Source organism: Portunus trituberculatus, chromosome 19 (genome assembly GCF_017591435.1).
Source record: "Portunus trituberculatus isolate SZX2019 chromosome 19, ASM1759143v1, whole genome shotgun sequence".
Classification (NCBI taxonomy): domain Eukaryota; kingdom Metazoa; phylum Arthropoda; class Malacostraca; order Decapoda; family Portunidae; genus Portunus; species Portunus trituberculatus.
The window spans coordinates 17,667,088-17,693,894 of record NC_059273.1 but is presented as its reverse complement, the minus strand read 5'-3'; the positions used below and the strand labels follow the sequence as shown (position 1 = coordinate 17,693,894).

Sequence of the window (26,807 nt, the reverse complement as noted above, 5' to 3'; positions counted from 1 at the left end):
ATAAAGTTAGAAGGAAGAAATGTGGAACCGAAAATTTACCTACGATTAAAAGCACACACACAAAAAAAACAATATTTGGTGTCATAACGATAAAAGTGTTGGTGCATATTTCATTAATTAGCTTCCGTATAAAAAAATAATCTTTGGAGCATTTCAGCAAACATTACAGAATTTAATTAAAAGAAAGATACTAGAACGGAGAGAGAGAGAGAGAGAGAGAGAGAGAGAGAGAGAGAGAGAGAGAGAGAGAGAGAGAGAGAGAGAGAGAGAGAGAGAGAGAGAGAGAGAGAGAGAGAGAGAGAGAGAGAGAGAGAGAGAGAGAGAGAGAGAGAGAGAGAGAGAGAGAGAGAGAGAGAGAGAGAGAGAGAGAGAGAGAGAGAGAGAGAGAGAGAGAGAGAGAGAGAGAGAGAGAGAGAGAGAGAGAGAGAGAGAGAGAGAGGTGCTGCTGTACGTCCGTTAGTGTCATACCAAGCCTGTGGTGGTAATTGATTGTCCCAGAGAAAGGATGGACACAAGTACAATGGGGGAGGCGTGTGCCAATATACTGTGCGGGCGTGTGTGGGCGTGAGAGCGTCTGTACAGGCTGGGTGACATGTGCCTCTATATGAGCTGGTCAGAGTGGGCGTGAATTCCTGGAAAGAGAGAGTACTAAAGTGACGTGTGTGTGTGTGTGTGTGTGTGTGTGTGTGTGTGTGTGTGTGTGTGTGTGTGTGTGTGTGTGTGTGTGTGTTTGTGTGTCAATACCTTCACCTATTGGAGCTGTGACACACTTAAGGGAACCGTTCAATATAAAAGCATTGCGTGCTCTGCTGTGCCTCAAAAGTGTGTTGTGTATTTAAGGTATTGATATCCTTTTACCTAAAGACCAATACTGCAATCTCTGTCTCTCGCTCTCATTTTCGCTCTCTGTCTGTCTGTCTGTCTGTTTGTCTGTCTTCATATCTGTCTGTGTCTGTCTGTCTGTCTAACACATGAAAATGGTTTTACTCTCGTGCTCACACCATAAAACTCTCTCTCTCTCTCTCTCTCTCTCTCTCTCTCTCTCTCTCTCTCTCTCTCTCTCTCTCTCTCTCTCTCTCTCTCTGATAATATATCTCATACTTCTCTCTTTAATACTCTCTCTTTTTTTTTAAGTATTTACCTGAAAATAAAAAATATTATCATAGTTATGATCATTGTTATTGTTATTATTATCATTACTATTATCATCATTATGATAATAATAATAATAATAATAATAATAATAATAATAATAATAATAATAATAATAATAATAATAATAATAATAATAATAATAATAATAATAATAATAATAATAATAATATAAACTTGTTCCATGATACGAAACCTAATAACGAAACAATCGATATTATACAAGATAAAAAAAAAAAAGAAAACTAGAAATTTTCTTGAATAACAAAAACAACCTTGTCTTGATGGGGATATTCAGCATTACTATTTTATGAACACTGGACAACGGATAAGGGAGGAAGAGGAGGAGGAGAGGAAAAAGAAAACGAGGACAAGGAGGAGGGAGAAGAGAAGAAAGTTATGTAATCGAAAGCTGAGACACAACAGCAAAAGAAACATGATAAATATTAAACCTTCCGCAAAGAGAGAGAGAGAGAGAGAGAGAGAGAGAGAGAGAGAGAGAGAGAGAGAGAGAGAGAGAGAGAGAGAGAGAGAGAGAGAATCATCCAACATACATCATCTAACAATAACAACGAAAGAACAAAATCCATACAAGCTGCTCCAAAGAAAGAATAAGTAAAGAAAAATAAATAAACAAGTAACGACTAGGAGAATTGAAACATGGATCTCTGAGAAGCAACACTTGGGACACACTACTCTGACATTTCCACACACACGTCTTGCCTGGAGGAATGAATGGCTGGGATATCTACGGTAACGGGACGAGGCAGAACAATGACCTGATGAGGGACGCAGCGATCAGTAACCCTGTATGTGACGACTGTAAGGAAAGTAGTGACCACATTCTGAAACCCTTCTTCGTTCCACCTCTACGGCTTTCAATAGGTTCTAGTTTATTCCTTCAATACTGAGACGCATATTATCCATGACTTTAGGGTATGATTTGATTATTTTATTTGCTTTAGGAAGGATCTATCGAGGTCAGAATATTAATGGGCAGAGTCTTCACTATTTTAATCCAGCGCATGAGTTTCTAAAGGTGTAAAAAATATCACCAAATAATAAGCAGAATGAATAAGGAAACGCGTCATGGTACTGGAGGGGTTAAACTAGCACTGGTTTCTAAGAGTATTTTTATGGTGTTAGTGACAGATTAACAATATTCTTACTTTGTCACAATGAAAAAATTCTATAGAGAACCAGATTAGACATCTTTGCGGCCTCTGAAAATATTAGTGGCGAGAGAATAAAGGATTTCTGAATACAGTCAACAGGACGAGGATACTGCAAGACCTGATGGAGGAGACGAGGACGAGACTATTGTGAAACTAAAGGTAACCTCAACGAATGTGATGCAACTTTTTCTTTTTTTTTATGTAAGAGGGAAAAGTTAGCAAAGGCAACAGAAAGAGTTAAAAAAAAGACCCACTTTATTGCCAGTCTCCCGATTTAACTTCTCTTAACCAAATTTCACGGAATGCTGCTTAATTTAATGCAACCTAGCTTAATATGTCCTTGTAAAAAAATGTTATCTAAAGCAGCTCAACTCAACCTTAACTAACTTGACTCAATTTACTGTAGCATAACAAAATCCAACTTAATGTGCTTTAAAAATCTATCATAACCTAACTCGAAACAATGAAATGACACTTTTTTGTTTTAATAATGAACAGAAAAGACGATATTATACGCAACATAAATTTCCAGCAATATTCTACACCACTTTTATTTCTCACAAACCACACACACAAAAAAAACGACTCTCTTCACTCCCAGAAATTCGAACAAGACCATTCACTTCTATGTAAAAAAAAAAAGGAATAAAAAAATGATGAAAATAACTTCCGGGACATGCACTCGAGATGGACTCAAAAAAGGCGGGAAAGTTTCGAGGCAAAGTTCGACTCTAAAAGTGTTCTCTTATTCTGGATTTGAACCCTGTCCTTCACTATTCCCTGAATGTCTCTATTCTTAGAGAGAGAGAGAGAGAGAGAGAGAGAGAGAGAGAGAGAGAGAGAGAGAGAGAGAGAGAGAGAGAGAGAGAGAGAGAGAGAGAGAGAGAGAGAGAGAGAGAGAGAGAGAGAGAGAGAGAGAGAGAGAGAGAGAGAGAGAGAGAGAGAGAGAGAGAGAGAGAGAGAGAGAGAGAGAGAGAGAGAGAGAGAGAGAGAGAGAGAGAGAGAGAGAGAGAGAGAGAGAGAGAGAGAGAGAGAGAGAGAGAGAGAGAGAGAGAGAGAGAGAGAGAGAGTTTTTATAACTTACAATCCAAATCAACACCATTACAACTAGGAAAAGTTTTACAATTTCACGGATGTAACACACACACACACACACACACACACACACACACACACACACACACACACACACACACACACACACACACACACACACACACACACACACACACACACACACACACACACACACACACACACACACACACACATACATACAAACAGACAACTAAACAGACAGACAGACAAAGACAGACAGAGAAAAGAAGAGAAAAAACATTGAATACAGCGAGGAGTGGAGGTGCAAACAAGGAAGGAAGGAGAGAAGGAGCCAGACAGCAAACAAGAGAAAGGAAGGAGGTGTGAGGAAGAGAAGGACACTCATAAATGACATTGGTGGAGTCTCCTGTCAGGAAGATGTGTCCAAGAAAAGCCAGAGCAAATAGGTCTGTGATGGTGGTGGTGGTGGTGGTGGTGGTTGTGGTGGTGGAGGTTGTGGTGGTGGAGGAGGAGGAGGAGGAGAAGGAGGAGGAGGAGAAAAAGAGGAGGAGGAGCAGGAGGAGTAGAAGGAAGAAAAAGAGGAGGAGGAAAAGTAAAAAAGGAGTAGGAGGAGAAGGATAAGGAGGAGGAGGAGGAGGAGGAGGAGTGACAAAATAAAACGATAAGAAGAAAAAAAAAACACAAGAACACGAAATATAAGAACTGGAAGGCGAACAATGACAAAACCACGAATAAAAGAAAGAAAAAAAAGATAATAACTCAACCATCCATAAAAAGAAAATAAAAATAATAAGAAAAGAAAACAGGTATAAATAGAGACATAGTGAGGGGCATAAATAAATAAAACAAAGTATGAAAAAGAAATCAAATAACATGAACACCATTTTTTTTACTACAAGAAGATAACCACCACCACCACCACCACCACCACCACCACCACCACCACCACCACCACCACCACCAAATCGAAAGTAAGTTGCGTTGAAAATAACACGAGATTGTTTCTTCATCGACCTTACTGGAGGAGAGACGCGGCGTAAGGTAGTGCCGAGAGAGAGAGAGAGAGAGAGAGAGAGAGAGAGAGAGAGAGAGAGAGAGAGAGAGAGAGAGAGAGAGGATGGAAATGAGGAAGGGGCGAGAAGAAAGGAGGTATGGGAAGGGATGGAGAGACGGGAAAGAGATGAAAAGAAATTGGAATAGATGGAAATGGGAGAGAGAGAGAGGAGAGAGAGAGAGAGAGAGAGAGAGAGAGAGAGAGAGAGAGAGAGAGAGAGAGAGAGAGAGAGAGAGAGAGAGAGAGAGAGAGAGAGAGAGAGAGAGAGAGAGAGAGAGAGAGAGAGAGAGAGAGAGTAGCGCTGCTGTTTCCCACACTCATCTAGCTAACATGAACGTCTTTGTGTATAGTTGTCATCTTTATAAGTATCTCACATAGGGTACTAACACTCATATTAAAAAGAATGCCAAAGAAATAGCCACAAATACTACTATTACTACTACTACTATTACTACTACTACTACTACTACTACTATTACTACTACTACTAACACTACTTCCTCTGCCACTATCACAATAACCACCACCTGTACTGTTTGTCAATTGATAAGAGGAGCCATTGGTATAGAGGTCACGTGCTCCTTGCTATTTCTTCCTCCAGTCAGGGCGGGACTCGGTAAATTGGTGGCCTTTGCCGTCCTGGAGCTCCTCTCAACTGGGCCCTAAGAGTCAGGTGGGGCTTACAGAGTTTCCAAAAGAGATAACTTAGCTTGGCTGGGTTTAGGGTTTTTATTTGTCTTCGTCTGTTTATTTTATCTGTCTTCCGTTTTCTTGTGGTTTGTTTTTCTCTGTGTGTGTGCCTGTGTGTGTGTGTGTGTGTGTGTGTGTGTGTGTGTGTGTGTGTGTGTGTGTGTGTGTGTGTGTGTGTGTGTGTGTGTGTGTGTGTGTGTGTGTGTGTGTGTGTGTGTGTGTGTGTGTGTGTGTGTTTCATTTGTGGGTCACACGGTCGATCTGTTTGATGATGTCCATTACTTAGTTGGTTGGGTTAGCTTTCTCTCTCTCTCTCTCTCTCTCTCTCTCTCTCTCTCTCTCTCTCTCTCTCTCTCTCTCTCTCTCTCTCTCTCTCATTATATTATGTTTCTCTTATTACATTTACTTTTTTAACTTTTCAAACCTATACTTCCTAAATATCGGTCACACATCCTTCCCACCGTCTGTCCTTCTGGCTATCTCCCTATCAAATATTCTCCCTCCTGTGTCTCTGTCTTTCTGTGATGCATCCCTTTATTTATTATTTACCCATCACATATCCCCTCCAACCTCCTGTCTATATATTTCTCTATGTATATCCATCAGTGTGCGTCTGTGTGTGTGTGTGTGTGTGTGTGTGTGTGTGTGTGTGTGTGTGTGTGTGTGTGTGTGTGTGTGTGTGTGTGTGTGTGTGTGTGTGTGTGTGTGTGTGTGTGTGTGTGTGTGTGTGTGTATCTAACAAACACATTCCATTTTCCATCTGTTCGTTATGCATTAATTTCCTGTGTTTCTACTTTTTTTTTTATATGTGTAGGAGAGGCAAAGCAAAGGGCAACAAAATTACAATGAAAAAAATAAATAGAATATGGCCACTGAGGTCCACAAACAGAGTCATAAGCAGTCGGCAAAAATTAAAGGGTTATTTATCATATAATTTACCTTCTTCCTTCTATCTGATGTCGCTTTTTATCTATCTGTTCTATATATTCCAACCTCTCTTATGTCTCTGTCTATCTGTCAGACACACACCTTCCCGACTCTATCTATCACGTACTGCTCTCTTGCATCCGGTTTATCTTTGCTATATATACCCTTTTTCTTGAGTCTCTTATCTATCTGTCAAACACGCATATTTTTACCTCTATCTATCACATATTGTTCTCCAGCCTCCCGTCTCTCTTTTGCTATACATTTCCCTTTCTTGTGTCTCAATCTGTCACACACTCCTCCCGTCTCTCTTTGCTATACATTCCCCTTTCTTGCGTCTCAATATATCACACACTCCTCCCGTCCTAACCTAACCTAACCTAACCTATCCTCTCTCTCTCCAGCCATTAGTGATGTGGGTTGCATGCTTCCTGGCCCCAACCGTTCCCATCTGTCCTCCTCGACCAGCTGACCCGCTCCCAATAAAGCCCCCTCACCACCTGCCTGAGACGCACGCGGTCACGACATGAAATAATTATTACAGACGCCACCTCCACTGGGAAGGTGTGGCTTGGTGAGGTGTTGCTGCCCTCACTGGTACTGCTGTAATGTCGATGATGGCAATACTGCTGTGTTTACTGCCCTTAATACTTACTGCCTCCTACTTCTAATATAGCTACCATTGTTGTTACTTCTGTCCCTACTATTACTACAACCACCACCGCCACCACCACCACCACCACCACCACCACCACACACAAGAACTCCAGCACCAGGAAACACAATTACGACTTAATAATTATGGCTTTATTTTTAGAAACCAAAATCCTGTACCCTATTTTTTTCTTAAAGGAGGGGAAGGAGCAAGAAAGGAAGAAAGGGGGAAGGGAGAGGAGGTGGAAGAGGGAGAAGAAGAGGAGGAGGAGGAAGAGAGCGAGGAGGCATTGTTAGTCGCGTTATCGATCTGTTAGGGGGACGTTTCCGGGGTGTGGGAGAGGATGGGTTGAGTTTAAGGGGTCCTGATGCTCGAAAACAAAGGAAACTAAGGGAGAATGAAAGTTTTAGGTAATGGTATAGGAGTGTGTGTGTGTGTGTGTGTGTGTGTGTGTGTGTGTGTGTGTGTGTGTGTGTCTCTCTCTCTCTCTCTCTCTCTCTCTCTCTCTCTCTCTCTCTCTCTCTCTCTCTCTCTCTCTCTCTCTCTCTCAAACATTTACCGCTGGTGTAAAGGATTCTCTCTTGGTACGGAGAAAAGAACTCTCACACATTTTTTAATTAAAAGGAAACACACACACACACACACACACACACACACACACACACACACACACACACACACACACACACACACACACACAACACACACACACACACACGTAACTTCATTTCTGTAGGATTACCACGCAGAGCTTCGATTATTACCACTTGTATGTGTGTGTGTGTGTGTGTGTGTGTGTGTGTGTGTGTGTGTGTGTGTGTGTGTGTGTGTGTGTGTGTGTGTGTATACGTGCCGCAGGTGTGTTTACATTAACCATTTTTAGTCTCGTCTCCAGATTCCCAGACAGCAGGAGTTTGGTGTTTTATTTCCACGGAAGACTTCACGGCGCCAACTGCGTGTGTGTGTGTGTGTGTGTGTGTGTGTGTGTGTGTGTGTGTGTGTGTGTGTGTGTGTGTGTGTGGATCATGTGCTTTATGGTCGAGTCGTTTAACTTGATTTGTGTTTTATTGTAAATCTCAGTTTATATTTGTTGCATTTTTGTTTAGTTTCTAGTTTTCCTTTTTTCGTACATTTGCTTTTTTTTCTTTATTTGTCTTATAGTTTATTTGTTCATTTATCTGTCTATTTATCTGTCTATACATTTTTTCCCCATTCTTTCTGTCAATACTTATTTTTCACCGTCTTTTATTCTGTCTGTTTTTTCGTATATTTGCACGCTTCTTCACCTTTCTTATCCTTTATTTACTTCTTTATCCCTCATCTCTTTTATGTATCTTTCCTACATATATCTGCCTCCATGTATTTTCTTATTATCATCCTTTCCTTATTTGTCTATTCATATATTTGTCTTTTTTTTATATATATCTGTCTCAACATTTATTGATTGATCTATCTAAACATGTTCCCTATAGTGTGTGTGTTTGTAAGCCTTAATGTTCTCTTTCTGTCCGTTTTCTGCCCTTCTTCATTATTTGTCTGTCCGTTCCTCTATGTTTCTGTCTGTCTGTCTGTCTGTCTGCTTCTAAACTGACGGTCTTTCTTTTTTATGCTATAGTTCTCAGTCTGTTCTGCTTTCTCGTCTATCTATCTGCCCACCTGTCTGTTTGTCTATCTGTCTACATGTCTGTCTGTCTGTCTGTCTGTCTATCTATATTTCTCCCTTTTTATCTGGCTGTCTATCTGTTTGTCTGTATCCGTGCCTGTCTATTTGTCTTTATATCCGTCTCAATTACAGTCTGTTTGTCTGTCTATCTGTTTCCCTGTCTGTCTTGTCCTTTATTAGTCTGTCTGCTAATGTATATTTTTCTGACTGTCTCTCTATATTCTATCTGTATGTTTGTCTACCCATCTGTCTATGTACCAGTAAGTCTGTCTATATAGGTAAATGTTTGTCTGTATGCATGTCTGTCTCGGCTCCTGTCTGTTTATTTGGCTATGTAATTGTTTATATGTCTGTCTGGGCACCTATTTGTGTACCTGGCATGTAATTATTTTTCTATAAGTCTGTCTGTCTGGGTGCCTATCTGTGTACCTGGAATGTAATGGTTTGTCTGTATGTCCGTCTATCTGGCTGCCTGAACGTGGGAGAGCAGAGGGAGGGAAGGCATGCGTGCAAAGAAGTTCAGTGCATCAGTTCAGGGACGTCTGCTTGAGTCTTGCAACATTCATGAGAGAGAGAGAGAGAGAGAGAGAGAGAGAGAGAGAGAGAGAGAGAGAGAGAGAGAGAGAGAGAGAGAGAGAGAGAGAGAGAGAGAGAGAGAGAGAGAGAGAGAGAGAGAGAGAGAGAGAGAGAGAGAGAGAGAGAGAGAGAGAGAGAGAGAGAGAGAGAGAGAGAGAGAGAGAGAGAGAGAGAGAGAGAGAGAGAGAGAGAGAGAGAGAGAGAGAGAGAGAGAGAGAGAGAGAGAGAGAGAGAGAGAGAGAGAGAGAGAGAGAGAGAGAGAGATGCTGACCATCTTGTATATTATCTATTTTAAGTCTTGTAAATATTGTAGAGAAATAGATTGTAGTACCCTTAGAATAGGTAGCACACGACAGTGCGCCTTGGGTACATGTTCTTCTGTATAAATTATGTTTAAATAAAAAGAAAGAGAGAGAGAGAGAGAGAGAGAGAGAGAGAGAGAGAGAGAGAGAGAGAGAGAGAGAGAGAGAGAGAGAGAGAGAGAGAGAGAGAGAGAGAGAGAGAGAGAGAGAGAGAGAGAGAGAGAGAGAGAGAGAGAGAGAGAGAGAGAGAGAGAGAGAGAGAGAGAGAGAGAGAGAGAGAGAGAGAGAGAGAGAGAGAGAGAGAGAGAGAGAGAGAGAGAGAGAGAGAGAGAGAGAGAGAGAGAGAGAGAGAGAGAGAGAGAGAGAGAGAGAGAGAGAGAGAGAGAGAGAGAGAGAGAGAGAGAGAGAGAGAGAGTGTGAAGTGTGCTGCCCACGCCTGGTTACGGACACATCCGCCTGATAGTGACAGTGACAGGTGATAAAATGGCAGTGTCCACCAGCCTGCAATTCCACCTGACAGTGACAGTGGAGGAAAATAGTATGCCTGACAGTGACAGTGAAACACAGTGACGTGGGATGTGCGTGTACCTGACATGACAGTGCTGATCAGTGGCGAGGGAGGTGCGCAACTGACAGTGATAGTTTTATAACACCCTCGCTCACAATGCCGTCCCCGGAGCAGCTTTAGAATGAGCGTCACATGCCAGTGCACGCTCTTAGCTCACGAACTCAGCTCCAACTGTAAACATACGTGTAAAATATGTATGTTATGTGCATTAAGTTTAAATAAAAAAAAAAAAAAAGAGAGAGAGAGAGAGAGAGAGAGAGAGAGAGAGAGAGAGAGAGAGAGAGAGAGAGAGAGAGAGAGAGAGAGGGAAAACGGGTTATAGACTTCAAAATTCAGAAAAAAAGTACAAAAGAAGCAGAAATATAAAAAAATGAAATATAAAAAATGCAAAGTAAAAAAGTTGGGATCACCAAAGAGGGAGAAAAGAAAGAAAGACAAAGAAGATAGGAAAACAACAGCCACAAGGTACAAACTGAACATGGAAAGCAGAAAGCAGGAAAGAAAAAAAAACAAAGAAAAAAAGTGAAACAGGACCAGGGGAGCGGAATACAGATAGAAGAGAAATAGAAGAAAAAAAAGCGAAATATTTGGACGATATGAACACAGAAAAAAAAAGTGACAATAAATCGAGGAAATAAATAAAAGAAAACACACTGAAACGAATCTAAGAAACAACAATAGAAAAAAAACATCACCTTTCTCAAAACATTACACACATAAATATAATGCAAAGAAAACGAGAGAAATAAAAAAAAAATAGGAGCTTTTGAAACGGATGCTTTGAAATTACGAAAATACGCATAGAAAAAGAAACATTATCTTTATCAAAACATTACACACATAAATATAATGCAAAGAAAACGGGAGAAAAAAAAAAAAATAGGAGCTTTTGAAACGGATCCTTTAAAATTATAAAAATGCACAACACAAAGGAAAAAATAAAAGATTAGGTAGAAAGAAAGATATTTCGAAAGAGGAGTAAAAATTAGTAATCAGACTTACATAAACACAAAGGAAAAACGTATTGTGTTAGACTGCGAGAGAGAGAGAGAGAGAGAGAGAGAGAGAGAGAGAGAGAGAGAGAGAGAGAGAGAGAGAGAGAGAGAGAGAGAGAGAGAGAGAGAGAGAGAGAGAGAGAATAAATGTACGTATTTCTATGCAAACACGTTCGAAATTTCACAAGCATTTCACAAGCGTTTCAAATTCTATGCCTGGCTTCACTGCACGCCGCCTCAAAAAACACAGCCATCCCTTTAAACACCTTGAAAATACGAGACTGTGGTGAAATGGAAGCACCGGACTATGAAGGCAAGATACACAGCGCAGGTGCGGCGGTGGAGGAATGGAAGGAAGGAAAAGGAATGAATGGGTAGGAGTGAAAGGAAACGAAGCAAAGGAGAGACAAAATGAAGGAAGCAAAGGAAGAAAGGTAAGGGAGAGAGTAAGGAGAGTAGCATGAAGGAAAAAATAAAACGGAAGGAATGAAGGACGTGAGGGAGGGAAGAGGGAGTGAAAAATATGGGTAAAAGTGAGAGGAAATGAAGCAAAGGAGACATAAAATGAAGGAAATAAAGGAAGAAAGGTAAGGGAGAGAGTATTGAGAGTAGCATGAAGAAAAAAAACCGAAAGCAATGAGGGATGTAAGGGAGGGAAGAGGGAGTGAAAAATATGGAGGGTAGATAGAGCTAATGAGAGGAATAGAAGGAGGGAAAGGAAAATGTAATTCGTAGAAAACGGTAATCTATCGAGTCAGCAGCGAGAACTGGTCATGGCATTTTTTTTACTGTGTGTGTGTGTGTGTGTGTGTGTGTGTGTGTGTGTGTGTGTGTGATATTCCTGTATGAACATATATATACTTTTCCTTCTTTATTTCTTATTCAGTTTTTTTTACTTTCTTTTTACTGCATCGTCTATCTTTCCACCCATTTTCTTTGCCTTCCTTCTCCCAAATTCGAAGGTTTACGAAACAGTGAACGAAACAAAAAAAACTTAACCGAATCGGTAGATGCTCCACACACGTGTTTAATATAGTTACAAGAGACCCGACATATCACAAGCTTAACCCCTTCAGTACCGGGACGCATTTTTATCACGAATTTGGGGTATGAATAGACGATTTGATTTGCATTAAGAAGGGTCTATGGAAGTCAGAAGATTAATGGCCAGAGTCTTCACTATTTTAATCCCTGCAGTTGTGTCAAATCACCAAATAGTAAGCAGAATAAACTTGAAAACGTGTTATGGTATTGAAAAAGTTAAGGTGCAAGACAACAGAGACAACCACGATGACAAACTACTAAATGCCGTGCAAACCCTAACATCCACCTCGGCGAGAGCAATTTAGTTCCATCATAGCCACACGTGCTGGCAAAATAGGCAATGTTTGTATAGCTAAAGTGCAATGAAATGTGAGATCAGCGTCGAGTCCAATGTTTGTAAGTCTGATGTATGTTGCCTCGTGTTCTGGCTGTTGTGAAGTAAGGATATCTAGTTTTGTCTTCTCTAATACCAAAGTTACGTGTCTTTGTAAGTTGTGGGTAATTCTGATTCATAAATACGAGAAATAGAGGATAATTTTGAAATGATGTTTGTCTTTTCTTCCCAGTGCGTTTCTAGAATTAGGAAGGACGTATTTCATTAAAGTTGGATTCTCTCTCTCTCTCTCTCTCTCTCTCTCTCTCTCTCTCTCTCTCTCTCTCTTTGGCAAACTGGGGCAAGCTGTCAATTTACCTGGAGTAGGAAGTGCAAAGACAATTTTCTTCTTCAACTCTCCACGTCAGTTTTGCAGTGGTGGTGTCTGCCAATTTTAAAGTGGTTGTGTCAGTTTTGCAGTATTTTTGCCAGTTTTACAGTGGTTGAGTCAGTTTTGCAGTGGTTGAGACAGTTTTGCAGTGGTTGAGTCAGTTTTGTAGTTTTTGTGTCAGTTTTACAGTGGTTGAGTCAGTTTTGCAGTGGTTGAGTCAGTTTTGTAGTATTTGTGTCAGTTTTGCAGTGGTTGTGTCAGTTTTGCAGAGATCGTTTCAGTTTTGTAATTGTTGTGTCAGTTTTGGAGTGGTGGTGCCAGTTTTGAAATTAGTTTGACATTAGTTGAGTCACTGTTGCAATGTGGTGGCAGTTTGATAGCGTCATTTTTGCAATACCAATCTTACTTTCCCAGAGTCCGTGTCAGTTTTAGTAGCGTCAGTGTGGAATGGTAGGTGGTATCAGTTTTATAGTCACAGTATCGAGTGAGGGTTGAGTAAATACACCCAAGTCTCTGGCAACCTCACTACCACAGACGTTATGACAAGGCAAGGCAAGGGGAGCCAAGGAAAACTACACTTGAATGGGCAACCAGGCCCTTTCATATCTGTAAGCGTGCGTCTGACAAGGGCTGAAACTTAATTAAGATAAACAACGCGATATGCCCGGGATCTAAGTAAACAGTGGGCGACGCATCAGTCCAGCCATCCAGCAGGCCTCCTTAGGTAATGGTGTTTCGGGCTGGATGAACGGATGGGCGGGTGGAGAGCGTTGTCTTGTGGTGTTGTGCTGGGTTTGGGTGAAGTGGGATGGGTAGAGTTAGGTTTGTGTGTGTGTGTGTGTATTCACTACGGTCGCCTACTGGTCACCCAGCCAGTCTTCCCCATTACGGAGCGAGCTCAGAGCTCATAGACCGATCTTCGGGTAGGACTGAGACTACACCACACTCCACACACCGGTAAAGCGAGGCCACAACCCCTCGAGTTACATCCCTTATCTATTTACTGCTAAGTGAATAGGAGCTACACATTAAGAGGCCCATTTGCCTCGCTTCCCGGTGTGTATGTGTGTGTGTGTGTGTGTGTGTGTGTGTGTGTGTGTGTGTGTGTGTGTGTGTGTGTGTGTGTGTGTGTGTGTGTGTGTGTGTGTGTGTGTGTGTGTGTGTGTGTGTGTGTGTGTGTGTGTGTGTGTGTGTGTGTGTGTGTGTGTGTGTGTGTGTGTGTGTGTGTGTGTGTGTGTGTGTGTGTGTGTGTGTGTGTGTGTGTGTGTGTGTGTGTGTGTGTGTGTGTGTGTGTGTGTGTGTGTGTGTGTGTGTGTGTGTGTGTGTGTGTGTGTGTGTGTGTGTGTGTGTGTGTGTGTGTGTGTGTGTGTGTGTGTGTGTGTGTGTGTGTGTGTGTGTGTGTGTGTGTGTGTGTGTGTGTGTGTGTGTGATTCACTGTTTGATCTGCTGCAGTCTCTGACGAGACAGCCAGACGTTACCCTACGGAACGAGATCAGAGCTCATTGTTTCCGATCTTGGGATAGGCCTGAGACCAGTCACACACCACACACCGGGACAACAAGGTCACAACTCCTCGATTTACATCCCGTACCTACTCACTGCTAGGTGAACAGGGGCTACACGTGAAAGGAGACACACCCAAATATCTCCACCCGGCCGGGGAATCGAACCCCGGTCCTCTGGCTTGTGAAGCCAGCGCTCTAACCACTGAGCTACCGAGCCGTGTGTGTGTGTGTGTGTGTGTGTGTGTGTGTGTGTGTGTGTGTGTGTGTGTGTGTGTGTGTGTGTGTGTGTGTGTGTGTGTGTGTGTGTGTGTGTGTGTGTGTGTGTGTGTGTGAATGCACGAAAGCGCAAACAATACATAAATCAACAAAACTTCGATACAAAAATTTACGTGACACAAACAGGGCTTAAAATTAAAATCCCACACCCAGCAACATTCCCTATGAGAACCTAACACCACCAGACTCATGAAACTTTCCCATCACCTCAAGTACACCTCAGATACAACACACTAAAAGGACACAAAATCGATCACGAGCCACAGCCCTCACCACAACCCACATATCCAAACCAAACACGACGATAAGGCAAAGAAAAACTGATAAAAATGTCATACCGTTCGATAGAGAGAAGTGAGGCCCATGCAGGAAAATAATAGTAATAAGGATCAGAGTATTGACAGCAAGAGGCCAGTTCTAAGAGCTATTACGAGGCTGATGATAGAGCCCAAGGGCGGGCAATCTATCGACCGTGCCCTCTTGTGAACGATGTATCCTGGACGCGCGTAGTAACCTGAGTTCTTAACGGCTAATGTGCTCTCTCTGTGGTGCCCGGGAAGGAAAAGCAGAAAGGGCGTTGCTGAGTTGAGAAAGCTATGTATCTGTATCGCGGTGCTCCAGGAGACGAGTAGGTGAGCTTCACTACCAGGATGGGAAGTACAATGGGAAAAATCAAGGCGAAAGAGGAATTAGGAGGTGATGAGGGTGGACAGAAAGCAGGATGAACTTTAAAATGGCCTGACAGAAAGTTAGTAATAACGTTCCAAAGAAAGTTCGGTCTTGAGAAGTGATTTAACAGGCCACTATTGCAGCCTCAAGATCGTTCTTTTCCGTTTCGCGCTTCACCACATATGTGTGCGTAACGAGGCTCCTCGTGTTCCTCAGATACATAAAGAACCCAGCACGTGTCCGGGGAACAAACGGCTTAACATGTGCCGCCCACCACATCTCATATAAAACACTGATGTCTTTTTCTGGTATACATGTCGAAGATAAATCAGTTATGAAGTTGTTGACGTATTGTTTAAGTAACTGAATGAGTTCCACTATTGTTCACGGCGGAAAAAGAAAAAAACAAGAAGAATCGTGCAGGTTGTGACACCCGACGGGTAAGGCGCCACCCGCGGTCCACTCAACTCACGTCAAGTGCTCACTGCACAAGTCTCGTAAAGTTTATTAGCTGTGATATTATAGCACACTGAACGATCCACCGCCGCTGACTAGGCACTCGCTCCACTCACTCCGCTCGCTCGCTCGCTCGCTCACTCACTCATGCCTGCCTCCCGCCCAACCGCCAAACACAACACTGGCGTCGCCCTTGCCGGGACCGTGACCCACGTCGCTGCCGCTGTGGGACGGCCGACGTGGCAGTTCGATGTCAACAAAGCGTGGTCGAGGGTGTGTCCTGAGCGGCGGGCCGGACGACACCTGGCGGCCAACTGAGGGAGGGGCGGTGCGCCAAGCCGCGGCAGTACGGTGGGCGGGGCTCGATACTCCCCCCTCCGCGATCACTCCCACTCGGCAAACCACAGCCACAACTTGTTTACACTGCCCACCATCACTCACACGGGGCCTCTTCACTCCTGAAGCCGCACAGGAAGCAGGTGCCCTCGACCATCGATCTCCGCCACTAAAGGTCAGGCGAGCCGCTGCGTCACTCTCCAACCCACGGCCCGATCTGACTTGGTGGTGGTGCAGATTGCCTTGCCTTGCCTCAGTACGAGCCGCTCATCTGCTCTCCGCCCGCTGTGGGTTACACACACACACACACACACACACACACACACACACGCTTACACGTACACATTATACAATGAACTAATTTGTGAGAAAAATATCCCGTACAATATTTTGTAAAATAAAGTTTATGCATATATATGCACGCACGCATATGCTTCCTCTAATTCTCTCTCTCTCTCTCTCTCTCTCTCTCTCTCTCTCTCTCTCTCTCTCTCTCTCATATCTAGGAGTAAAAAATGTAAATATGAAATGCTTGCAATATGTAACAAGCCAACCAAAGTGATCGAAATATATATCTAACGGATTTCTTATCGGTCAACTCCATGTAAACTGTGCAGGTCATGGCGGCTCATTCTGGCTCACTGGTTTACGTCCCAACATACACTGCCAAAAAGACGAGAGTAAACTTTTCTTGGAGCCACACCACCACTGCTGCTCCTGCTGGTGGTAGTGGTGGTGGTGGTGGTGGTGGTGGTTCTCCCGCCTACACTGTCTGACAGGCTGCGAGTCATCGGGGGCGAGGTGTGCACGTGTCTCCCTGGGCGCAGCGTGGTGTGTCCTGCCGCGGTGACTCCTTTCTCTATTATTCACAGGGAACAGATCACTGGAGGAGGCAGCTGAGGTGTCTGTGTGCTGGCCTGGCGAGGGAAGGAACGGTGCACGTGATGGGCCCTTAGCTGTAAAGGAGGAGGAGGAGGAGGAGGAGGAGGAGGAGGAGGAGGAGGAGGAGGAGGAGGAGGAGGAGGAGGGAGGTAATATTGGACGAATTGACTTCTATTTTGGGTTTAATTTCGACCCACGTGGAGTCATTACGCTTTCTTGAGACGCTGCTTGATTGATCAGCTAATGGCCGTGTGTGTGTGTGTGTGTGTGTGTGTGTGTGTGTGTGTGTGTGTGTGTGTGTGTGTGTGTGTGTGTGTGTTTGATCATAATAATAGTAATAATAATAATGATAACAATAGTAACAGTAATAATAACAACAGTAATAATGGTAATAATAGTAATAATAATAATAATAATAATAATAATAATAATAATAATAATAATAATAATAATAATAATCATAATCATAACAATAATAATAACAATAATACTAATGATAATGATAACAGTAATAACAACAATAATAACAACAATAATAACTGATAATAATACATAATAATAATAATGCTAATAATAATAATAATAATAATAATAATAATAATAATAATAATAATAATAATAATAATAATAATAATAATAATAATAATAATAACAATAATGATAATAATAACAGTTTGCATGATAAAACCTTGTGTCTTAGCTTACGTTGTCCTTTGTGGAATGCATTGTATATATGAGTAACGTAGTAACTGAAAACCTACCACTGTTATTTAGTGTTATTGTTACATTGAAGGTAATATAGAAATAGATAACTAAAAAAATTGTAGTACCAAATGGTTAGGAAATAAGATTGGATCAAGTTGAATCTGATCAAGAATTTACGTAGAAAAAATTCATTAATCAGCAAAAAGCATGACAGTTACTAAATTCATGAAGGGTTAATTTTCTTTACACTATACGTGAAAGACGAGTTTTTATGCTTGTTGGGTCTGTATTTAACTGCTTCAAGTAACTGTGTCCCTCTTCTTGTTTCCTTGCCATGAATATAAAGTGTGTGTGTGTGTGTGTGTGTGTGTGTGTGTGTGTGTGTGTGTGTGTGTGTGTGTGTGTGTGTGTGTGTGTGTGTGTGTCTGTATGTGTGTGTATGTGTTTCACTGTTTGATCTTCTGCAGTCTCTGACGAGACAGCCAGACGTTACCCTACGGAACGAGCTCAGAGCTAATTTTTTCCGATCTTCGGATAGGCCTGAGACCAGGCACACACCACACACCGGGACAACAAGGTCACAACTCCTCGATTTACATCCCGTACCTACTCACTGCTAGGTGAACAGGGGCTACACGTGAACGGAGACACCCAAATATCTCCACTCGGCCGGGGAATCGAAACCCGGTCCTCTGGCTTGTGAAGCCAGCGCTCTAACCACTGAGCTACCGGGCATGTGTGTGTGTGTGTGTGTGTGTGTGTGTGTGTGTAATTCACCACGGTTGCCTGCTGGTCATCCAGCCATTACGGAGCGAGCTCAGAGCTCATAGACCGATCTTCGGGTAGGACTGAGACCACAACACACTCCACACACCGGGAAAGTGAGGCCACAACCCCTAGAGTTGCATCCCGTACCTATTTACTGCTAGGTGAACAGGGGCTACACATTAAAAGGCTTGGCCATTTGCCTCGCCGGTTTCCGGGACTCGAACCCGGACCTTCTCGATTGTGAGTCGAGCGTGCAAACCACTACACTACGCGGTGTGTGTGTGTGTGTGTGTGTGTGTGTGTGTGTGTGTGTGTGTGTGTGTGTGTGTGTGTGTGTGTGTGTGTGTGTAATTCACCTCGGTCGTCTTCTGGTCACCCAGGCAGTCTTCCCCATTACGGAGCGAGCTCAGAGCTCATAGACCGATCTTCGGGTAGGACTGAGACCACAACACACTCCACACACCGGGAAAGCGAGGTCACAGCCCCTCGAGTTGCATCCCGTACCTATTTACTGCTAGGTGAACAGAGGCTACACATTAAGAGGCTTGCCCATTTGCCTCGCCGCTTACCGGGACTCGAACCCGGGCCTCTCGATTGTCAGTCGAGCGTGCTAACCATTACACTACGTTTTCTTTAATATGTGTGTGTGTGTGTGTGTGTGTGTGTGTGTGTGTGTGTGTGTGTGTGTGTGTGTGTGTGTGTGTGTGTGTGTGTGTGTGTGTGTTGTGTAGTGATGCCATTAACACCACAAATAAAACGTTATTAATATCATTTTCCCTTCGTATCATATCACTGATAAGGAGGATGGCAGGATGAAGGGTGCCACTCAGGGAATAAAGTTAATTAAGGCAATCGATATGAAATATTAAACACTGACGCAATCTTTGAGTCTCCCGAACACGCTGCCAGCACTTTGTTTGTCATATCTTACCCTTCACTCAGCAAGATTCAGTGTAAGTTAACAGGATAGTCTAGGGTGTTTTCATGATTTTCGTAACTGCTTAACAGATTTCAATGAAAGTTATTGTGCTTTTGGTTCTCGAGAGTGGTTTAATTTAATAACTACCTTGAAAACGCTATGATATTAGGCCATCCTACTGTTAGTTTGAGTCGTTAGTGAAAGCTATTGTTGCTTTCAAAGATTACATAACCTTACAACTTCTGAATTACCAATGGAAAATAAAAACCATAAGACTAGAGAATCGTGTTTGCCTTGGAAACGGTCCTGGTGAGATGACAATACGTTAAGACTACAGAAACTTCAATAGACACTCGCGTACTCTTAATTAAACACTTCACCTGCCGCCAAATTTTCTTAAATACTTCGTAAATGTATCTTTCAATCAACGTATCATAAGGGAAGCTAAGTAATCAGATAATGACGAAGGTCAGGAATGTTTCCCCCAATGTTTTTTTCTTCAGTCAGTAAAATGGCGCGTAGTTTTGTGAGAGGTGCAATGACTTACTAATCCCGCAGCGAGACACCTGCCCGCCACCCCTCACAGGGATTACTCTCGAATTACAGCCGGATTTAATCACTATATTAAACCTCAGGGCAGGAGATTGACCAGTGAACGACTCTCTCTCTCTCTCTCTCTCTCTCTCTCTCTCTCTCTCTCTCTCTCTCTCTCTCTCTCTCTCTCTCTCTCTCTCTCTCTCTCTCTCTCTCTCTCTCTCTCTCTCTCTCTCTGCTTTAATTGCTTCCTCTTCTTCCCCTCCAATTTTCTGTCTGTATCTTCACATCTTTCTCCATTCATCCTCACCTCTCCCTCTCTCTCTCTCTCTCTCTCTCTCTCTCTCTCTCTCTCTCTCTTTGGCACGTTAGCACGCCCCCCAGACCCTTATCACGTCCTGCACCATGATTAGTATGAAGCTCCGGGTCAGACACACCCTTAGGCACGCAAATATTAAACATTAAAAAGAAACTGCAAGGAGGAAAAAAAAATAGAAAAATGGATAAAAGGAGGATGCTTATGTATAAGAGCTTAATGCACGGGAGGATTAAAGATGAAAGGAGGAAAAAAATACGTACAGAAAAAATTTTAAATGAGGGTAGATTAATTAATTTATGAAGAGTATTCATCTACGGTTGTGCGTGTGGTGAGAATTAAATGGTACGCAAATGTTGCTTTAATAATAATTTCATAAGTTATTTTAATAAGTTTGCTAAATAAAAAGAAAATAATAGTAAAATAAATATTTACATGCTGATATGTAAAATACAAAGAAGTTAGTTTAAAAGCAAGAAAGAATGTTTTGTAAACGGAAGGGAACTTGGAAGGATATATATATATATATATATATATATATATATATATATATATATATATATATATATATATATATATATATATATATATATATATATATATATTGAAAAACGGCCTCAATACAAACAAATAATCTCAAGTATCTTAGAATTCAAGAAAAAAAACACATGAAACTAAAAAGAGATACTCCAGAAAGTTATACAAGTAGTGTGTTTGAGAAGGTAAAAAAAAAAAATCATGAAAAGAAACAAAACAACAAGACATTTCAACACAATCACCATGCAAAGATGACGCAGCAGCAGTAACACCCTCATCACAATTACGGCGCTGCTAATCATAACAGCAAGTCCCACTGGAAGGCAATAGTCACCCTTTGATTAGGTGACTTTTTCTTTAATAAATCCCCAGTTTGTTTGCTCCTGACGGTTCCCGGATATTAGCTACATGATAACGCGGCTCCCACCTTCCCCCGACACCTGCTCCACTGCCCCTCATGCCTCCCACGCCTTGCTGGGACCGCGGGATCAGGGCAGAGGGAGCAGGAAGGGACGTCAGACTATTACAGTAAGATAGAATTTCTCTCGATTTGTGTAGTGATGGTTCTTCGTTTTCTTTAAATGTAGGATAGGAGGAGGAGGAGGAGGAGGAGGAGGAGGAGAGGTAGAAGAAGAAGAAGGAAAAGGAAAAAGAAAAGGAAAAGGAGGAGGAGGAGGAGGAGGAGGAGGAGGAGGAGGAGGAGGAGGAGGAGGAGGAGGAGGAGGAGAAATAGGACGAGGACGAGGAGGTGGAAAAGGACCAAGAGGTTATGATATAGGTGCACATCCGACACACACACACACACACACACACACACACACACACACACACACACACACACTCGCTCACTCACTCACTAACACACTCACTGACAACACACTCTCATTCTCACTCTCACTCACTCTCACTCTCTCTCTCTCTCTCTCTCTCTCTCTCTCTCTCTCTCTCTCTCTCTCTCTCTCTCTCTCTGCTCTAAAACAAGTGACACAGTGAGGTTGATAGCAGCTGCAGTGGAGGATGGGATGGGGTGAGAGAGTGATGGGTTCCCGCGCCCTCCGCCTCGCAGCAGCCTCAGAGCAGCGGCGTTTGGAGCACGTTACGGATGAAGCATTGAGCCATACCGAGTCATTCTGATCCATAAACGGCCGTATCCTGTGCTGCCCCTATACAAAGAGTGAAAATGACACTTTTGACGACACGCTCTTGTCAGTGAATCGCCAACGTTTTTTTTTTTTTTTTTTCTCTAGTATGTAAGTAGTATAAGGGAAATATAGCTTGTGTAGAGTTTTTGTTATTAGTTACTATTGAGGTGCTCTTTCTCTCTCTCTCTCTCTCTCTCTCTCTCTCTCTCTCAGTACCATTGGAAGTTACAGGGGTGTGGAAGAACGCGATTGAGGAAGAGAGAAGAGGTAATAGAAGGTTAATGGAGAGGAAAAAGAGGAAGAGATGTAATGATGGAGACATAAAGAAAGTTTAAGGGAGCTAGCAGGAAAGGAAAAAAAATTAAGAAAACTCCGATTTGGTAAGAGAGATAGGTGAGGAAACTATAGGAAGGGAAGAAAAGAATTATATGTTTGAGGTAAAAAGAAAGAAAGAAAGAGGTAAAGAGAAGGAGAGACTAAAGGGAAAAATACGATAAAGAGAGAGATAGTGAAGAAAGAATAGTAGAGAAGGAGAGGGAGTGAAGAAGAAAAATATGATGAAGGAAGAAGGAAAAAAAACTGTAGGAAGGAGAAAGGAAGGAATAAGGAAGGGAGAAAAGTGTGATACCGGAAGAGAATGATGAGGGAGAAGGAAGGGGAGAGAATAGGGAGAAGGAACGTAAAAGAGGAAGAGAATAAGGTGAAGGTCGCGTAGATGAAAAGGAGAGGGTGTGTTAAATAAAAAAGTCAATAAAGGTCGATGCTTGTAAAGGTTCTCTGTGATTGTTGCTCGCTACAAGTAAGGCTCGCAGATTCAAAAGAAAAGATACATACTACTGATAGTGAGATACGTGATAGTATAGAAAGGAATATACGAACGTGGAGGGAACGGAATATAAAGAATAAGTATAGAGAGAGGGGAAGGCCAAGAAATAGTTATATAGGTTAGCTTACAGAATGGTGAGGCAAACCAAGAGAGAAAGATGTACACGACAGTGACACACACACACACACACACACACACACACACACACACACACACACACACACACACACACACACACACACACACACACACACACACACCACACACACACACCACACACACACACACAAATGCAAACAAATACACACACGCGCGCACACACATACACACACACACACACACACACACACACACACACACACACACACACACACACACACACACACACAAGCCTCTACACAAACAGACAGGGGAAATCAGATAAAAACAATTTCTATCGACTCAACTCACTTTTCCTCCCTTTCGTTTTCTACATTCTAAAAAGAAGAAAAAATAAAAGTCTCTCTGGAGGGGAGCATCAAGACACCTGGATGACTAAATTAAATCTGAATTTTCAAAACCTTTTTTTTTTTTTTCAATAGTCGCTTTGCATTTTATGTGGAAAAAAGGAATTATATTTTTCGTCCTGTACTCGTATTTTTCTCTCCGCCATGTCTTCATTTGCATAAAACTCTTTGCAGTAATTATTTTCTGTGGCTTGTGACAGTAAACAACTCTTAGCTTAACCTGACAGTGTCCTCTTAATGGTCTTTCCCTTCACGCCTTGCTGTCTTATTTTTACTCGTCTCTCGTTACCAGCAAGGACGCTTCCACGTTCGCTAAAAGTCCTTTCTGCCTTTATTTCTTCCATTCCTGTCAGTTTTTCTACGTTCCCTTTTCTCACCGTCACTTCCCATGTCTTCTCTGGTCTCGGCCTTATATTTGTGCCAGACTCCCTTGCTTTTCTCTTTCGCCATTTGTTTTCATGCTCTTACCGTTATTTCTTCACCTTTATTGGTCACTGCGACAGAGCAAAGCTGTCTCCTTTGCTTTTCATTGTTGGAAATACATGTACAATAATAAGAATTAGTTTTTGCCAAGGCCAAGAACATATTTCTCCACGCTTGTCATAAATGTACGTATTTCATTAATACTAATACTTTCCTATATTTACAGACGTCATTCTTAGTAACAATGACTCTATGAAGAATGATGTTGAAAAAAGTTGAGCAGTTTATGATGTGGTTGCTAACTGATGCTTTACTGATTACGATAAATAAATAAGGAAAGCTGCAAGAAGTCATCAGGTTTCTACATGGAACCTGCCTACATATTTCACCTGTCTTCCTTACCCATACATTTGTCTAATCTTATTTGTTTTTAAGCACAAAGAAAGATACAAAGAAAAAGATAGAAACAACATAATATAATTCCACAATTCTTTTGATAGACGATGTGAAAATGACCATACCAGCCAACTATTACACTAAGGAGAGGGATGTAGTGCACAAGGTCAGAACACAACCCTCCTCTCTTGTGGGCCACATTGTCATTCAGTATCTACAGGCTGACAGGAACAAGGAAATGGACAAACAACATTAGGCACTGCTTTCCTCCACGACTCCCTCACTTTATCTTCCCCCCCGTCCAACCCACTACCACACGAGAAGGGAGATGAGGGAGGCAATGAAAACTGCCATATTAGTGAACTCTTACATTAAGATTGATACGATGGAAAAAACAAACACTTACTCCCTTCCTGCTCTTAGGCACATGTCGTATTAAGTATTCACATCTACAGTTTGACAGGTTCTTCAGTCTGATAAGTGCTTTACTATTCACTATATGCAACTAGTCCTCATTACGTGGGCAAGGGACGTTATAGTCTATCTACTCTAAAGTGGCTCTTGGGTCTCGGTTTGAATGGTGTGTAGGGAAATGCGTGTTTGTCAGATCTTGAGGAAAACCGTGACCTATGCTTGTAATAAGTGCGTTGATCAACAGAAAAGAAGTCTAATTCACATAAAATCAATCACGTTATCAATAAACTACAATATGCTTTAAATCCAGGAGCCATTTTAGAGTAGACAGACTATAGTAAATGCTTATAACTGCACTATATCCCCCTCTCCTTTCCCTCCTCAATTAGCTACAGGGGACAGCGAGGGGCAGACAAAACAGGTAAGCCTCCTCGTCTCCTCCTCATCGATATAATGCACAGGCAGGCACAGGGCGGCTCTTGTTTTCTGTAGGTGATAAAGTGAGGTGTCAAGGTGATCGCGCCGTGAGTGGTGATGAAACGCAGGTGTCAGTCTGTAGTCAGGTGTATTTTTTACGTGAAGATGTTTGTAATGAATGCGATGGTTAGTGTGATGAATGTGATGAATGTGCTCTGCTTCTGTCTGCTTGCCAGTGTCTCCGCGTCTGTCTCATGATGAATGTATGGGTGATGTGATGAATGTGCTCTCTCTCTCTCTCTCTCTCTCTCTCTCTCTCTCTCTCTCTCTCTCTCTGCGTGTGTGTGTGTGTGTGTGTGTGTGTGTGTGTGTGTGTGTGTGTGTGTGTGTCTGTCTGTCTGTATATACTACGTCGGAGGTCGTGTCGTGCCGTGTCGTGTGTCGTGTCGTGTCGTGTCGTGTCATGTGTCGTGTCGTGTCGTGTCGTGTAGTGTAATGTTGTGTCGTGTAGTGTAGTGTCGTGTAGTGTAGTGTCAAGTGTAGTGTCGTGTCGTGTCGTGTCGTGTCATGTCGTGTCGTCGTGTCGTGTCGTGTAGGATCGTGTAGTGTAGTGTAGGGTCATGCCGTGTAGTTTCTTCAAGACGGGATCAGCGGAAGGAGGGAGGAGGAGGAGGCGACAGGTGATAGGTGGCTGGCTGCAGGCAAGGCGACCACGCGGCGCTTAGACACCCGCGCAGCGACTAATGAGCAGTGCCAGAATATCCTCAGCTGACTTAGGCCCTTATTTAGAAACCCTTTGCTCTCTCTCTCTCTCTCTCTCTCTCTCTCTCTCTCTCTCTCTCTCTCTCTCTCTCTCTCTCTCTCTCTCTCTCTCTCTCTCCATGACTATTTTCAAAGGCCACAGACACGATTAGACAGATTATTAATGGTGTTTTTCCTTTTAATCAATGCAGAAATTTTTTCATCTGTTACGAGAACTGTTAAGACATCTTGGACAACCCGTGAAGCTTCGAAATGTGGAGCCTTTTGAAAGTAGTGACAGTATGGAAGAAAAGTGCTTTAGAGTATGTTCTCTCTCTCTCTCTCTCTCTCTCTCTCTCTCTCTCTCTCTCTCTCTCTCTCTAGATTCCCCTTTTCTTTTTTTTCCAACTTTAGTATCTATTTTCCTTTGATTTCATCCGTTTTCTTTTTCTTTCTCTTTCCTCTTTTATCCTCCTCCATATCTTCCTCTTCTTATTATTCCATTTTCTCCATTTTCTTTCCTGCTACGACTCTCTTTCCTACATTTCTTTCTTTAAACATTCTGTCTCTCTTTCCTTTTGCTTTCTTCTTCCTGCCATCTCTTTCTCTTTCTCTTTTCCGCCTCATCCTCTTGTTTTCCTATCCTCATTTCCCCCTCCACTAGACTTAAGCTTCTTTTACTATCCCCTCTCCATCTTTCCTTATAGTCTAGCCCCCTCGCATTCGTCCCTCTGCTCCTCTTTATCCCTCCTTCCCTTTCCTTGTGGCCTCTCTCACCGTCAGCTGGTGGTCCCCGGGAGAAGGCTCTCAATGTTGGAAGGAAAAAGGAGATGTAATGAAGGCAGAAAACTTCACATCCTTTCTCCTTATCTTAGAAATCAATGTTTCGACTTAAACTGGGAGCTTCCTTTTTTTTACTTTTCTTCTTTACTCTCTCCCTCTTTCTCTCTCTCTTCACTACTCGCCTTGCCCTTAAGCTGAGTCACATAAGAGAGAATAGAGGAGCTGAGAAACGGGAGAGAAATGAAGGGGAAGGAAAATGAAAGGAATATGATGGTGGAGGAGTGAGAAACAGGGTAAAGTAAGAGGTAAATTGAGAGGGGAAGAGAAAGGGATGGGAGGGGAAGGGAAATGAGACAAAATAAAGGGTGATTGAGAGAGAACTAAGGGGTGAGAGATGGAATGAATAAGTAATAGGAAAGAAAAAGTAGAGGAGAAGCAAGGGTAAGGAGGGGGAAAAGTTGAGAGTAAGAAGAAGGGGAAAGTGAATGAAGGAGGAATAGTAGGAAAATGATAAAGAAGGGCAGGAAGGGAAATAGAGATACAAAAGAATAGAAATAGAAGAAAAGAAAGAAAAGAGAGAGGAAAAAGAAGAAACAGTAAGAAGAGAGATTATATGGAAGAGGGGAAGTGGGATACAGAAGGAGAAATTGAAGATAACAAGAAAAGTGATGAAAAGGGAGAAATAGAGGAAA

At 42.4% G+C, this 26,807-nt stretch overlaps 1 protein-coding gene and 1 non-coding gene across 2 annotated transcripts in view; both read right to left on the bottom strand.

Moving 5' to 3' along the window:
- LOC123506097 (potassium/sodium hyperpolarization-activated cyclic nucleotide-gated channel 3-like) overlaps positions 1-26,807 on the bottom strand; it is a 927,743-nt gene that overhangs the window by 349,601 nt on the left and 551,335 nt on the right. The gene's annotated exons all lie outside the window — the stretch shown is intronic.
- On the bottom strand, positions 18,724-18,787 carry Trnav-gac. Its single transcript has one exon. It is a non-coding gene; the product is annotated as a tRNA-Val (tRNA).